The sequence below is a fragment of the Barbus barbus genome (genome assembly GCF_936440315.1).
Source record: "Barbus barbus genome assembly, chromosome: 42".
NCBI lineage: Eukaryota > Metazoa > Chordata > Actinopteri > Cypriniformes > Cyprinidae > Barbus > Barbus barbus.
This window is the reverse complement of record NC_136720.1, coordinates 21592622-21608778: the sequence shown is the minus strand read 5'-3', so window position 1 is coordinate 21608778 and position 16157 is coordinate 21592622. Positions and strand designations below refer to the sequence as shown.

Here is a 16157-nt window from a genome sequence, read left to right as displayed (position 1 = left end):
TAAATCGTCCTAGACTGGTTTATGATAGGCTACTGATTTGAGCAAAGACTTCTGTCAAATCAGATATAGTTTGTTTGTTTGTTTTGATGGCAGTGGTGGCTAATAACAATACAATAACAGTACTGTCTTAAGTCAAATCTAAGTAAAAAAAACTTTGAATTGAATTATGAATAAAGAGAATTGATGGGAAGCCCATGCATTTGAGTATAAATAAAAATGAGTTAAACTGAAACAAATAAGTTGTATTATAATAATTATAAACATTTTACAGTGTTACCATAGTAAATTGTGTGCATTGTGGGTTCTAATGCAGTAAATGCTCCTTTGTAAGCCAAATAGATTAGTTTCCTCTTGTTTCGTTGGTAAACAAAACTAGTAAACAATAACTAAAACCCTGCTGGAAAATTCATCTTAAAATGGTCCAATATGATCACTTGCTGGTTGACCGTCTTAGACCAATAAGAAATGCCAGTTTGAGGTGGTCAAACTGGTTTTGGACCAACCAGCCACCTTAAACTGGATTTTCCAACAGGTCTTCATGCCAAGCATAAATGTTTTGTTGTATCTACACAAGAGGAGCAATAATGTTCTGATGGTGGTTTCATTATTATTCAGTATTCACACTATTTCTAAAAGCAGGGAGTAAAAATGCACCGCAAAAACAGTGTTTTGATGCTCTGAAGGTGTTTTGGGTGGAGTTATTCATGCTTAGGTTTTTGTTTAATGCATGAAGGGACATGGCAGTTTCTGTTACCCCGCATGCAGTGCTTTTGCAGCAGTTGTGGTCATACACGTGTGTTTGATGGCAAACAGTGTTACTGCTTTGCAGTCTGCAGCCACTCGCATCGCCATGCATGCATGTTTTCATTTACCACACAAGTGATTTGCTCTCAGCATATTAAATGCATTCTGGACCTATAAAGATGATTTTATGTGTCATCTGCTGTAACATACAGTATAGTACACGGTGCACCAATGCAATGTTTTTTTGTGCATCCTCACAGGCCTGCACAGTGTTTGTACGTGCTGCGGTGGGTCGCCCGGTCGCTTTGACTGCAGTAATTTAATCTCTGTGTGCTAACCAGGGGAGAGTCGGATTAATCAAGTCGGATTATTGCACTGGAGGAAGACAGGCCTTGAATAGATTGTGTCCAAATTTCATAATGCATGTCTGAGAGGTTTACTTAATGATCATGGTGATACTTTACACACAGGGCCTGTGAAATTTTGCTACACATTTACATTTAAGCATTTAGCAGATGCTTTTATCCAAAGCGACTTACAAATGAGGACAATAGATGCAATCAAATCAACAAAAGAGCAACAATATGTAAGTGCTGTGACAAATCCCGGTTAGACTAACGGTTAGTCTCATACCTGCCAATGGCTGCTGATTTAAGGAAATTTACTGGCCAAAATTGTGTTTTTTTTACCGGCCATAAAACTGTATGTGCATTATTTTATAAAAACAGGCAGAACAAATTACATTTATTATTAATATTTTCATGCATTATTATTTTTATTTAATCAAACTATAAAAAAATAAACAAATCAATGAAGAAATATCACTCTACCACTATTGAACTGTAAAGTAAATAATGTTCAGTTCCTTGCACAGACTGATCATTTTGCTTCACAAGCCCGCAATATATCATCAGGAGCCACGAATATTAATTTTGCCTCTGTATATGAGTACATGAACACAAACCTAATCTCTAGAACTGCTCTGAGAGTCACTTCTAGAGAGTCAGTTTCTTTTGAGAAAAAAAAAAAATCAAAAATGTCTTCATAAATCGTCATAAATGTCTTCACAGCAACCCGTCAACATAAAAGTTCGGTTTAACGTGAAGAATCTGTGACAGAAATATTACTTAATACAATGATAGTACTACTAATAATAATACAAATGATTATTAAAACACTTTTAAAATAATATTATTTTAGAAAAATTTAAATACACAAAGTATTTCTGGAAAAAATAAATACAAATATAATAATAATTTTATTAATGATTTATTAAAATATTTTTTAAATAAAAAATATTAATTAGAGATGTTTTAATTATTAATATTTTATTAAACTATTAAAATCGAATCCAGAAAAATTTATTAATTATAATTCTTTTTATAAAATTTAATAAAACATTTTATAGGCCCTTATAAATGTAACTTATGAGAAACTTTTAGTAAATTGCTGTTTAACATGGTAAGCTTCATGATTTCAGTTAATTATACATGTGTTTTGATTAATAAAATTGAATTTAATCATTAAAACTAATCTAGAAAAATAAATCTGAATGGAGGGGCATTTTGCCATTTTTGGGTGAAGTATCTCTTTAAGTTAACTCAGTAAAAGTGGAGCAGGTAGTGCAGGCTGGTGAAATTGGGTGGAGCCGGGGCCGAGTTTGCATATCCACATATATTAAATGAGGTAAGGGTGTAGAGTCACATTCAAACTATTTTAAAGCATCAAGAAGTCGTGAGCTCTGAGCATGATTGTTCAGTTGGAGGAGTGTTTGTTAATGGAAGAGCTTCATGTCTGTGAGGACACATCTATTAAACCTATGATTATGTGGATCTGGGCTCGATTTGAAGATGCTGCCGTCATAGCAACCCAAGAGACAGGAGTCATGGCAACTCCGACTGGCCCGTTCAAGCACACCATTAAGAGGGTCTCACCGATCTTCATTTTCCCCCTTATAAAAAACGCTGCTGGCATCGTACGGTTCTTTCCTCCCACGCTCATGGCACACGCAGATTTTATTTATCCACCTACAGACATCCAACTGGCCATTATAAACCAGTACACAGCATGCCTGATCTTTACTGTATTCACAGTTTAGTGTTATTCCTTTGGAAATATTGATTAGGTCTAAAATGGCGAGGAAAAGTCGCAGCATTATAACCCTGTTCGTTCGCTCTATCCAGAAGAACGACAGCTGTGTTGGCGTTTCCGGCAGAGCGGAAGGTATTTCTGCCCATATTCTTGATGGATGTGTCAAATTCAAAAGTTGGGCTCTGCAGGGGCAGCTTTCTAAAACCGTGTGTTTTCAGAGACGAACCGGTTTCCGCTCTTAGACCTGGGCTTTTTCACATCTCCCCCCCCCCCCCCCCCCCCCATATCACACTTGGAGTCACATGAATCATTCAGTTTCAGCTTGTTTGGCCCTGAACGACCAAACAGGGCTGACTTCACTTGCTTTTTCTAGCTTTTGCGCTCTGTGTTTTTGGACGCAACTGCTAGATAATTTCTCATCTCTCAGATTCTACTTTTAGACCTTGTGTAACCTCTTCATCAGATGTAAAAACCCAAAGATACTAACTCTAACTGTAACACTAACTGTTGAGTTAGAGGCGGCTTGTATGTTGCTCTGTAAGTTCAGTAAGCGTTCTGTTAAATCATTTTTATTAAACATTATCCGCATTTTGTGATGTGGATAATTTTGTAACAGTACAATTAGCACCAAATAATAAGAGTTTTAATATTGTAATATTTGAATATTAATTGAATAGTATTTAAATTAATATAATATTTTAATATTATTTTAATTATTTTCATATTTAAGAGTTTTTCATATTAAATTAATATATCTAGTCATTTGAAATATTTATAAAATAAGTTTCTAAATTAAAAGATAGAAGAAAAGAAATTCTAGAATAAATATAGAAAATATATATTTTAAGTTTGGAGTAAGATTTTTTTTGGCCACAAACTGTATTATTAGTTTTACTGTATTATTAGTCAAATAATAGACTTCTTTCAAAAACATAAAAAATGTCAGTATTTATGAATTTATAAAATAGATTTGATACTAGATTTCTAATATGAACTTTTAGATTTGAAATAGATTTATTATATGTAATTTGTTATTAAAAAATAAAAATAAAAATGTGTGCTGTGTTTTGCCACCTTCTATCTAAGTGTTATATAAGTACTGTTTTAGTTTTTATTCTAAGTCATTCATGTCTGTAACATATTATGCACTTAAGTTTAATTCTTGGAAGTTAAGAATTTGTTCAAATCCATAATCCTTGGAGCATTAGTAATAGTGATGCTTGCCTTAGCAAAGACCATTAATAATAACAACATCACACCCACAGTATGAATATGTAGAAATAGACTTGTCCATTCTGCATAGTAGCTCAGGGACATGAGAATTCAGTGTTGTGTTTCGTCTGTGTGTGTGAACACCTCCAGTGTTGTTCTCTGAACTGAATTATTCAGTATGTGAAGCGCCCAGAGGCCACAGAAGGTCATGTGATCACTCAACAGGTGTGTGTGTGTGCCAGGTACAGCATGCTACTGTTAGAAAACTCTCAAAGCCACAACCTAAAGTACACACGTCCTGCACCAGGTGAGGTGACTCGAGAGGAGAGAAAGGAAAGGCAGGGGAGAGATAAAAAAAAGAGAGAGAGAGGAAACATTGAGGCCATGAAGCCCTTAATTGCCTGCTCCATTTTCAGGCCTGTGCTCCTGGCTTTGTCCTCTATTTAAGAATGACTCTCTCTCTCTCTCTCTCATATGTCCCTCTGTTTCTCCATCCCTCCTCACTGTACTCTATTAAAGTGACTTTTGCAGGGCAAGCTAGAGTTCAAAATGAGATTCTATTATAAAATCTGTCACAGATACTCGTTGTGCTGGGTTGCAGATTAGGAAAGCCCGAGCTGTTGAGTGGAAAGTCACTTAAAGGTATACTAAATTATTTTTGTCTACTTAAATTGTATTTAATAACCAAAACTACTGTCATGTTAGCTAGTGAAACAAACAAACAATTTAAATGCACACATCTACATTTTTTGTTGGTCTCTGCTACTATTTCAAATTATTACAGCTGTTTCATTTCATGAAATGAAGTCAAGGGCCAAATGCAAGAAATATTTTCTTTGGTGAGTAAATATATGTATAATGCCTGGTTTAAATTGCAATGTAAGAAATATTTATAAATATTAACATCATAAGCTGCCTTTTTTAGTTAAATAATGCAAAACACTGTTTAATATAATGCATATAAATTTCAGTTTGCTACAAAATAATATTTGTGCTTTGTCTCTTTTACTCATGTAAACATCCTTAAAATGATATTTACTGATTTTAAGATACTGTTTGCAAAATAGATTAAGAGCTCAAACTCAAAAAGCTTTAAATTTATTGATTAGTTATTAGTTGTTATTTTTTAGTTATTAGTATTACAGTCATGTTTTATAACTCTAATGCATCCTTGCTAAATAAAACTAACAATTTAAAGTGATGTACACCTTATTTAAAAAATACTGCGATACCTATACTGGATACAAGAAAAAAATACAGCAAAAGAAAAATAATTTGTTATTGCGAGAGTGTGTGTCTTCGTGTCTGTGAAAGTGTTCCCAACAGCTGTTCAGTGATGTGGTAAGCCTGAGATCCTGAGTCAGCTGTCTGGGTGTAATCTTTAGCTTCAACGCTGTCTGCGTTCAATAAGGGGAAAGTTACACTTACTCAGACACAAAATATCACATATTGCTTAAAGGTGAAGTGTGTAATGTTTTCGATGTTAAACACTTTGACCTGTTCAGAAAAGTTTGTTGTTGATTTTGGGTCTGAAAGAGGTTGACAGCTTTGCAATAAATCCCTTTAAAAGTTCTTTTCTCTCATAAACGGGCCCCTGTGGCACAATCTGTTTTAGAGAACAAAAACTTGCACAGTTTTGCTAGTTTCCTCTGATGCAAACATTTTGTGACCGCTCTAATAGATCCCCCATGTGTGCAGCTCACACAACCATCTGTTATGTGCCATCAACGTGAGTATCCATCAGGTATTAACAGAGAAAGTACATGATTGGGTCTTGTAAGATCTTCATGAAAGTCGTCTCATTCAATACATGTTGACAGGCCCGTTTGCAGGAAGTTTCACAGTAACTCTATAAATTGTTTGGCTTTGAGGTCATTGGTGCCGGATTAATCTGCACTGATCAAAGCAAACGGGATTCACGGTGGAGGAAACCCGTCTGGAGATTATCCGCTCCCTTCCGTCTCTCCTCAAGCTCTGCTGTCTTTGGCTTGCTCACTCGCTCTTCTGTTCATCCGAGTGTACGGTCTGATTCCTGCCATCGCTTTCAGCCAAGGGGACGACCGTCTGTACTCGTGTCACCAATGTTTATCAGCAAAGCTTGTTCACTTAACAAGAGCGGGCAGATTCTGAATGAGATTATGCCCAAATCCCATCTGCTGCTGACAACACGGGCACAACAACACGCCACCCACAAACAGTCTTATGTGCTTTTATAGAATTCAACTTGTCTTTTTTGCATTTGATGTACTTCAGTTGCATTATATACTACAAATATTTCACTTTGAGGATCCAGGGCTTGATTACTTTTTCCCCAAGTAACACAGGAGCACATTACAAAACTTTAGGGATGCGATGAAAATGTATCAAATTTAATTTAATAGTATACAAAAACTACACTAGATTTTTACATATTCCTGACTCAACCATATATAGTTTGTGTAACCAAAATAGGAAAAATAAGCATGGGAAAAAAATTATGCATATTTTGGGACTTTTAAATATAAACAAGTCGAGATACAGGACTCTTATTTTAAAATTGTCAACTGCTCATTCAAAATGTTGAGGGAGATATAAAACACTCTTACATACAAATAAAATAAAGGTGCTTTGTTGGTGCCAATAGCTTCATGGTTAGTGCGTCGAAATACAGTGCAACTGTGCTCACGGCGACCCGAGTTCGATTCCCGTCCATTGACAAACCCACCCCCTCTCTCATCCCAGTGCTTTCCTGTCATCTCTCTACTGTCCTATCCATAAAAAAGCCCATAAAAATATCTTAATAAAATTAAATAAAGGTGCTTCACGATGCCATAGAAGAACCTTTTTTTCTAAATGGTTCCATAAAGAACCTTTACATCTGAAAAACCTTTATGTTTCAGAAAAGGTTCTTTGTGGTGAAAGAAGGTTCTTCAGATTATAAAAAGGTAAGAAAGAGATGGTTCTTTAAAGAACCAAAAATTGTTCTTCTATGGCATCACTGTGAAGAACCTTTTGAAGCACCTTTATTTTTAAGAGTGTACACCCATCTACAACAAATTGACCTTTATATGAACACCCTCGTACTAATTTTTGGGACGTCCCCGCTCTCAAATTTTCTGCCCACAGTGAATACAGAGCCTGCCCACATACACAGTGCTTCACAGCGCTCATTTCAAGTAGGATTAGACTCACTGACACACCTTTCAAGTCAATTAGGCAGGGAAGCATTTCCCTGGCAATGTTTTTATTGACACTTTGCAGCCCCTTTAAACATATGCGAGTCATTAATTATGCCCTGCTTGTTGTGTAGCAGGTATAATATGGCTGTGATTAGTGGGTTTGTATTACATCTCTACAGGGTTTCACTTGATGCCTTCATGAAGACCTGTATTTCAGCATGACTCACTAATGTTGGATGTGTGCTGTGTGGCGTTTGGTGGAAATACTCATACTTTTTCTGCGGTGTGCGGAATTACATTTTTTTGTACGCAGAGAATGTCCACATTTCCCTAATCATGCATGATACATGAGATACTGTATCCGAAAATGCTTTGCAGTCGACTTGACTTTCCATCTCATTTTTCACAATTTTTAAAATGACATTGTTACATAAAATTCATATAACTGGACTATACTTGCTGATGCAACATGAGGTCACATTATAGTGTTTATAATATTTGTTACATACAGCACACTGTTTCACATACTATTTTTTAAATAGCTGCTAGTATATAGTATATACTACAAAGTATGCAGTATTCAGTAAGCAACATGGCATTCTAAACAGAGCCACAGACATGTTTTATGTCCCATTTTTTGACCTGTTCTCTAATGCAATTTGTTCCACTGATTACCCTGAGCTCATCATTTAGCTAAATCAAACAGATTTCCAAATGACAGATTTGTTTGGTGTAAAAGTGTATTTTACTCAATTATAAATGACTGCATTCAGTACTTTAGGTATTGAAGTGTGAAAGGTGTATTTTTGTCTTATTTTCATGTGGGCGGTAAGGTTTGCATGTGTGTGTGTATAGTGCATAGCTGTTAGTGTTGCTTCCATGCTTGTGAATCAGTTCTTGTATTGTGAGGCCCCTCCTATTTCGATGCATCTCTTTTAGAATACTTGATGCCAAAAATAGAGGGACAGAATGAAGATTCCATTCCCTACATTCACTTATAGAGTTTATTACTGCGATTATCTACAATAATCCACTCGTCACGTTCTCCATGCTCTAACACACTCATAAGCATAAAGCTCGGAAACAAGCACTGCCCATTATTTTAGGATCAACCTAATATATAAATAGTAAGTTTATAAGTAGTGACCAGGTTTTCCGTCCGGTCTGAATATAGCTCTTTATTTAGCCTAGCGGCTCAGGGCTTTGGCATTCACCGCGGGTCCTGCTGACAAATTATGCAGCAATTTAAGTCTATTACGTTAGCCACATTAATCTGTATCAACGTCAACCTTAAGTTCTTTCACAAGCGTCAAGTTGTTTCCTCGATCGCTATCTCTGCTAAAACAGGACTGGCCTACAATGAGATTGGAGCTATGGGATAAAGTCATCATTTAGAACTGCTTGTGGGGGAACAGACTGTCTGCGTGGAGGATAGTGGTGAAGTATATTGGAAAGGGCACTGGAAGTGAACTAGGCTAAATAAAAAAGACTGTTTTGGAACAGCCTGTTCATTATCTGCTTGGCCTTTAACTAAGCCCCACGCTGATTCTGAATGCATCCTTACAAGAGATTGCAGTAAAGGGGGATTAGAGTAGTCTCAGCCTCACGGACCACTCATAGTTTGCTTACTGATAGTCTATTGCGCAAAACACAGGCCTGTACTTGTGAAAATAGCAAGCTTACAGGAGTCAGGCATCCACCAGGAAACCAAACAGTGTTTAAAAGGTACTAAGTTGATATTATGCACAAGAACTAATCATTTAATGTTAAAAGTTGAACATGTTTTATGTAATTGTGATGATTACATAATTTTGATTTGTATGCAGAGTTTTTATTGTTAAATTAAAGGAAAAAAATAAAATAAAATGTACTTAACCCTAAAATTTCGTTCTTTTTCATTCAGCAAGTTTCTAAAGCAAAATCTCATTCTCATTTAGTTTACCTTGAAGTACGAAAATAACTAAAACTAACACTGAAATAAAAAATGAATTATAAAAAAACTATTTAGACATTAAAAAACAACAAAAATTACCAAAACATTTAAAATGTCAATAAAAACTATAATAGTATATCAGTGATATTAAAATAACACTGATTGTTTGACAACTGAAAAAAAAAATTCAATATGATTTTTTTCCATAGTGTGCATTTTAATCGTTATTATGCCTAAACACTTTAGCATTAAACATTTGATTTTAGTTTTTTTATTGTTTTGTTTTAAATTTATGTAGAAAAACTATTACAATTCTATACTATTTTGTCAAAATTAAAAATAAAATGCTAAAAATTACAATCAGCTGTTTGAAATGCTAAAAAAGGTTAAATTATGTGTTCCCAGCATTCTCGGCTGCCGTCACTTTCCCTCTTTTTTGTTCTGTCATATCTGATCTTAGTTCTCCCTGCTCTTTGATAAGACTCTAACCCAGCAGAGACTCTCTCCAGCGCAGGATCCCCACTGTGAGCTCGGCCTGATCCATGTGGAAACCCAGAGAACAGGGCAGAACATGTGACAGGCCTTCTCTTTATCATCACAGTAACTTTGCAGCAATGTCATCTCTTGCAAAGCAGCTTCACCATTGCAAAACCATTTAAATCCACAGTTCAACATAATACAAATGCAAATATAGGTTTTGAACTGAATAATGTGTATTCACTACTTAACGTGGCATTAGAGGCAACTTAGGGATGATAAATGGGTATGAAGTGAAGCTAAAATTGGTTGATTGGTCTAGTAATGCATCTGACTACTTAGTGAAAAGTCAAGCTAAATTTATGCCATAGAACCATTTATGAACATTAGAAACATTCATTGATTTATGCGAATTTTGTGGTACTCTAAGCAAATGGCTGAGTGGCTAATGTGTGAGCTTGAGTGCCAGGGATGGTTTAATGGCAGGTGCTGAGGTCTTTGGTTGCCATAGTTCTCATTTTCTCTGCTGTGTTCGTCAACCCCAATACCTTCCCACAAGGAAACAAATGCTGGAGTTTAGCAGCACTTAGCAACATTTTGTAAACGTTCTCTTATACGATGAACATGCAAGCTGCAGCAGCGGTCGTCACCCAATTCAGTCCGAGCACAAGCTGACCTGCTGAGCGAGAGGGATGTTAGCATGGCCTCAGGAGGAGACCGACCCCAGATATCTGAAAACTCAGTCATTACCTCAGTGTTAAATGCCAGTTGGTCTACACACTATAGAACTTGCCACCACTAAATCATGTTGTAGCTCCTTGCATAAACTAACCAAAACTGCAAACAATCCTACTCATAATCAACAGCTTTGTTTTGAATCAAGATTTTTTTACTTGTCCTCATAAAGTTTCATCAAAATATATGACTCCATTCTGGTATGCAATGATGAATTTTCACGATCAATCCATTCTCAATCAATAAAATCAACTATTGCCCTATTATAGGTTGTGGGTGCCATTTCATGGTAACTTTAAAACTAGCTTTCCAATGACTAGCTAGACAAATATGCATAATATCTTGCGCAATCTGCTTCTCATGTGAAGGTCTTTTTAATAAATACATAAAAGATATTTATGTATTTATTAAAAACAAGGTAATATATTAAATATCAAAATATTGTTTTCAAGACATCGGATGGCCTTTTTCTACAGGTTGCTATGATTCATTAGGGTGTTCATGTAATGTCTGCAAAATACTTTGATTAAAATTCCTCAATGGTCGTGTGAAACCATATCCTTTTTACCTAGTCAAAAATAGCTCAGTATGTCGTCATACTGCTCAGAAAATCAAAACGGCTTGATATTGAGACTGTTTAGGTTTTTTGGGAATTAAAAAAAAGGAGTAAATTGATTTTTATCATTGTGGTTGTGTATTTATATGCAAACATCATGTAAAAGTGAATTTTGTATCCGATGTCCCCTTTAACTTCGAATAGTTAATCTATTGTTTTATGATTGAAAAAACTAACAAACATTTTAAGAAATATTGTTCATGGAAAGTATGCTCTTTTTCAAAGTAGCTGACTTGGTTTGATATTGTGTTGTTATTTAATGCAATGACAGTTTGCACATTTTTAAATGTGACTTAAGTGTCCAAATACTTTTTAGAGCTATACTGCATATGAATGTTCTCAGTATTCTAGTAGGAAACACTCTAGAATAATTTCTAACTGGAGGTTCATGTTCACAGAACTGATAAATAATAGTCTAATAATTATAGTAGACAGTTAATAATTAATGATAGTTAGAAAGTTCTTAAGTTAGTATGAAATCTCCAGCTAGGAATGGCAAATGTCAGCTAAAGACTCATTTGAAACTGATTTTGTATGTGAATGTTTGTTTTGTTTGTCTTCTGAAAAATGTTCTTTCAACACCCAGTCCATCTCTGGAGTTTGCCTCAGTCCTTTCGAAGGTTTCTTTTTCATTAAGCTTCTCTTTCCACATCACATCTTTCTCCCTCCCATTCTCTTTCTTTCTCTCTCTGGCCATGTTTCATGAGAGACCTACTTTGAAAAAGTTCCATTACAGGTTGTACCCTCAGAAGGGATCTAAATAAAGTGACTTTTAATGTAAGTGTCTTGTATATGCGTGTCCCATTTGTGCATCCGGAACCACAGCAGGTTGTTGTCCTTGAGTTGTGCTGGTCTTGACACTGGTCTTGGACTGCAGTGAGGTCAAATATAAAGTGCTCTTTCACCACTCTCTTACACTCTCTTGCAATCTCAGCTATGATACCAATTTTATCTGTGTGGCATGAGTTAAAAGCCAAAGTTTAACACTTGCCTATAGACGGTTGCTTTAATCCGGAATCCAAAATGTTAACAATATTAAGTGTGATTAATATATAATGATTTAGAAAAAATTTGTTCATTGGCATTGCAGCTGCTCGGCTCAAAACACAGACAAAGACAAGGTTGATCCATCCTCACGGTATCCCAGCATGCTTTCTGTGCGATTAGAAGCCAAAGTTTATTACTTGCATATAGGTGGTTGGTTTAATCCCTAATCCAAATTTGAACAATATTAAGACTGATTAATAAACATACAGAATTTGGGCATTGCAGTTGCTTGGCTCAAACCGTCGTCAATAACATGTTTGATCCATCTCCACAGTATCCCAGCATGCTTCCTGTTTGATTTCTGTAGGGCAGTGGTCAGCAACAAGCGGCCCACGGGCCAAAAGTGGCCCGCCAGCAATAATATCTGGACCGCGCCCGCAGCTAGATTATTTTGATAGCGGCTTGTTCTGAAATAGATCTGTCATGACAGCAACAGTTAGCCTACTCACAACCAGAGTAGGCTATGTGAGTGGAGCGGTGTGATTTTGAATGGAGTCGGAACGGCGTGGTTTTTACTTGCTCCAAGAGCGCTCCACCACCATCACGAGTACAAATCATGCCAACGACCCAGCCGTAGTATAACTGCATATTTAGCAAGAATTCACAAGTTTAAAATATTTAGCTAGCTTGATAGAGAAGGCTCACTCAAATCAGAAAGAATGTGAATGACGGCAATGGACATGAGCGGGAAGTTATAATAGTTTGTTTGTTCCTACTAGATACTGAATATTTTGAGCTGAAAGCATGATTCATGAACTACTACAACACTTATTCACACGCAATCGCTCTCTCAATAATGCATTCAAACAAATGTAATCTTTCATCTCTATCTGATTTCGAATGAGCAGAAATCTGTAAGAAATGCATCGATCCGTAGATAAAATAACTGACGAAAACGTACTGATATTTTCATCACAAAACGCGAAAAAAGCAGCAATTATGCCTTTTAATGCTGACAACCATGTAATTAGCTTGTCATGTGGTAGGAAAAAAAGTTGGCACAGCAGTGTTCCAATAAGCCACGTTGAAACAATCTTTGATTTATTTTATTTTTTAATATAGGCCTATGAACAGAACTGTGATACTGAAATTCTTTAGCCGCGGAGCTAAGGCAGAGCGATGTTTCTGATTTCAGTGAGCGCGGAGTGGAGCGGGAGCAGGAAATGGTGAACCCAGAGCGAAGTTATTAAATGCCCGGACCGCGGAGGGGAAATTGTTGACGCTCCACTCCGCTCACATAGCCTACTCTGCCTGTCACCGCCACAAATGTGACATTTTTAACACAGAGTAACAGCTCACAGTTACAAAAGACACTGTAACAGTATGTCACAGGCAATTCTAGTTGCATTTTTTATCAATTAATTTCTTCAATTATCCTTTGACTATATTCTGGCCCGCCATCCAGTGGCGAAATAGTTTTTTGGCCCGATGCCAAACTTACTTGCCAACCCCTGCTGTAGGGTATCCTGGGCTGGTTCGCTCTCTCTCATAAAGGGGTGTATGTGCGCCTGGACAAGCTATTACACTGACTGATTTCCTTCTTTGTCTCTATTGCCCACGTTCATCAGATAAAGCTATCTCTCTCCCGTGCCATGAATGAATGATGCATTTATATAGCGCCTTATTGTGTATTGCTGTACACCCAAAGCGCTTTACAATCATGTGGGGGGTCTCTCCTCAACCACCACCAGTGTGCAGCATCCACTTGGATGATGCGACAGCAGCCACAGCACAACGGCGCCAGTGCGCTCACCACACACCAGCTACAGGTGGAGAGGAGAGGGAGTCATAGAGCCAACCAAGTGTATGGGGATTATTAGGAGGCCATGATAGACAAGGGCCAGTAGAGGGAATTTGGCCAGGACACCGGGGTTACACCCCTACTCTTTACGAGAAGTGCCATGGGATTTTTAATGACCACAGAGAGTCAGGACCTCGGTTTAACGTCTCATCCGAAAGACAGTGCCATGGAATATGAGACATGAACTGGAACTCGAGATACATTCAGACATCGCTCTTTCATTCATACATGCATAAACTCTGTCCCAAAATCTAGTGAGCTGCCTACTAAGGCGTCATAGGCATGAAAGTTGAACCAAAAAATAGACAGCAACATTGTGCTGCCTTAAAAGAGACCCAGTTTTTGTCAAATTCTAAAGCAGCATTGCATGAATCCTTTGCACAGAATGCAATCCAAAAATGCTGATTCTAAATCTAAAAATCCAGGTAATAACTGATTATTTTATCCAATAATTATGTGCACTCACTGTGCGTTTATGCTTAGCAGAGAGCAACATGCTAACATGAAATTCTGATAACTGTAGTAGCGTCCAAACTAACGCACATTACATTGTTTATTATAAGTGAAACGCTGCATGGATTCTGATTGGCGGTCAATGTTTTTAGTGTTGATCAGCTGGAAATAAATGTTTTGTAAGTGACTTTAAAGCTATTGTTTCCCTGTTTAATTTTCATTTTATTTATGGTGTGGACTTTGTAGTTAGAATTATTGTCTTTCTGTGAGCAGGTCTTTATACTCTGCGTTTCCTTCTGATCTGCAGAGCAACTGTTCTCCTTCATAGCACAGCCTGCAGGTGTCGGCCCACTGCAGTCTTTTTCCTGTTTGTGGCTGTTACTGTACAAGTGTAGCCCCTTTTCCCATAATGCTATCTTTAATTGAGGTATTTGCATAATGGCCTGCGGTTGTTGTACAAGAGTGCTCATCATGTCTGTTTAATTGAAACCTCTTTGTTGTAGTTTATGGAACAGAACGTTCAAGCGCAGCCCCTCCTTTGATGAGCAAACTCTCGTGTGGATCAAGTGTGTACGTCAATGGACCAATCAGTGCATGTATGCGTTTAAACAATCAATAGTGATCGACTGCACAGTTGTTAGTTATTTCTACCTGATTTGAACCTAAATATGATTTTCTTCATTGTAACTTAAAATGTAATGAGGTTGCATCTAGGCTATTATATAAAAAAAAATATATAATATAAAATATTAAATTATTAGATTTTTATATATAATTGTATAAAATATATTTTTACATATTTTCAAGGTTATATTCACCTCAAACATGTTCTGTTGGCTGAAGCAGGTTGTTTTTATTAAGAGGAAACAGAAGCCAGCCAAAGTTCACTCACTCAAATCCTGCGCTTACAAACTCTGAATATGCATGATTATTAAAATGAGTTCCTAATTTACTGACAAAGCTTTGATAATACTTGCTAGTATAATCCTGTGCGTGCTCTTCGGATGCTTTATTGCTGCTGTTGACACATGTTTGGCCTTTCTTTGACTCCTCTTTGCATGCGTTTGTGTGTGTGTGTCAGAGGAAAAGAAAAAGGATGATGTTTTGTATGTTTCAGCTTAAAGGGACTGTTCACCCAAAATTATTTACTCACATTTGTTCCAAATCTGTGGAATACAAAAGGAAAAGGAGGTGCTTTGAAAAAAGTTCATTTCTATACAACAAATGCGTATGGTAACCAGAGTATTGAAAAAATGATTTGAAACCATATGATAGCATTGTATCCAGAATTTAAGACATTCACTTCAAATTTAGGCTAATTTATGCTTCTGCATTTTCATGACGCACGTTTCGTTATGATATACACAGAAACTAATGGTGTTAGGTGTCAGTGATTGGAAATCTGGTGCAGTGCATCTTTTTACATCAAGTTTAATGTGAAAATGTTGGCTTCAGAAGACTTAATATAAATAGTTCAGTTTAATGGTCCTTTATGATGCTTTTTTGGACCTTAAAAGTGATTGGGCAATATAATTTTAAAGGGATCATTCACCCAAAAATTTAAATTCTGTCATCATTTACTTATCCTCAAGTTGTTTCAAACCTGTAGGAGTTTCTCTTTTTGGCTAAACACAAAAGATGATATTTTAAAGAATGTTTGTAAGGTACAGTACAAGAAGATATTTTGAAGAATGTGAGTAACCAAACAGTTGCCGGTAGCCATTGACTTCCATAGCATTTTTTCCCCTATTAAGGAAGTCAGTGGCTACCGGCAACTGTTTGGTTACTCACATTCTTCAAAATATCTTCTTTTGTGTTCAGCACAAATTCACACAGGTTTGGATCTACATGAAGGTGAGTAAATTACACTTTTTTTGGACTAACTATCCC

General features: G+C 36.5%; 1 protein-coding gene across 1 annotated transcript in view; it reads left to right on the top strand.

The window, feature by feature from the left end:
- LOC306861264 (calcium/calmodulin-dependent protein kinase type 1D-like) overlaps nucleotides 1-16157 on the top strand; it is a gene marked incomplete at both ends in the record, with an annotated part of 54617 nt that overhangs the window by 293 nt on the left and 38167 nt on the right. The gene's annotated exons all lie outside the window — the stretch shown is intronic.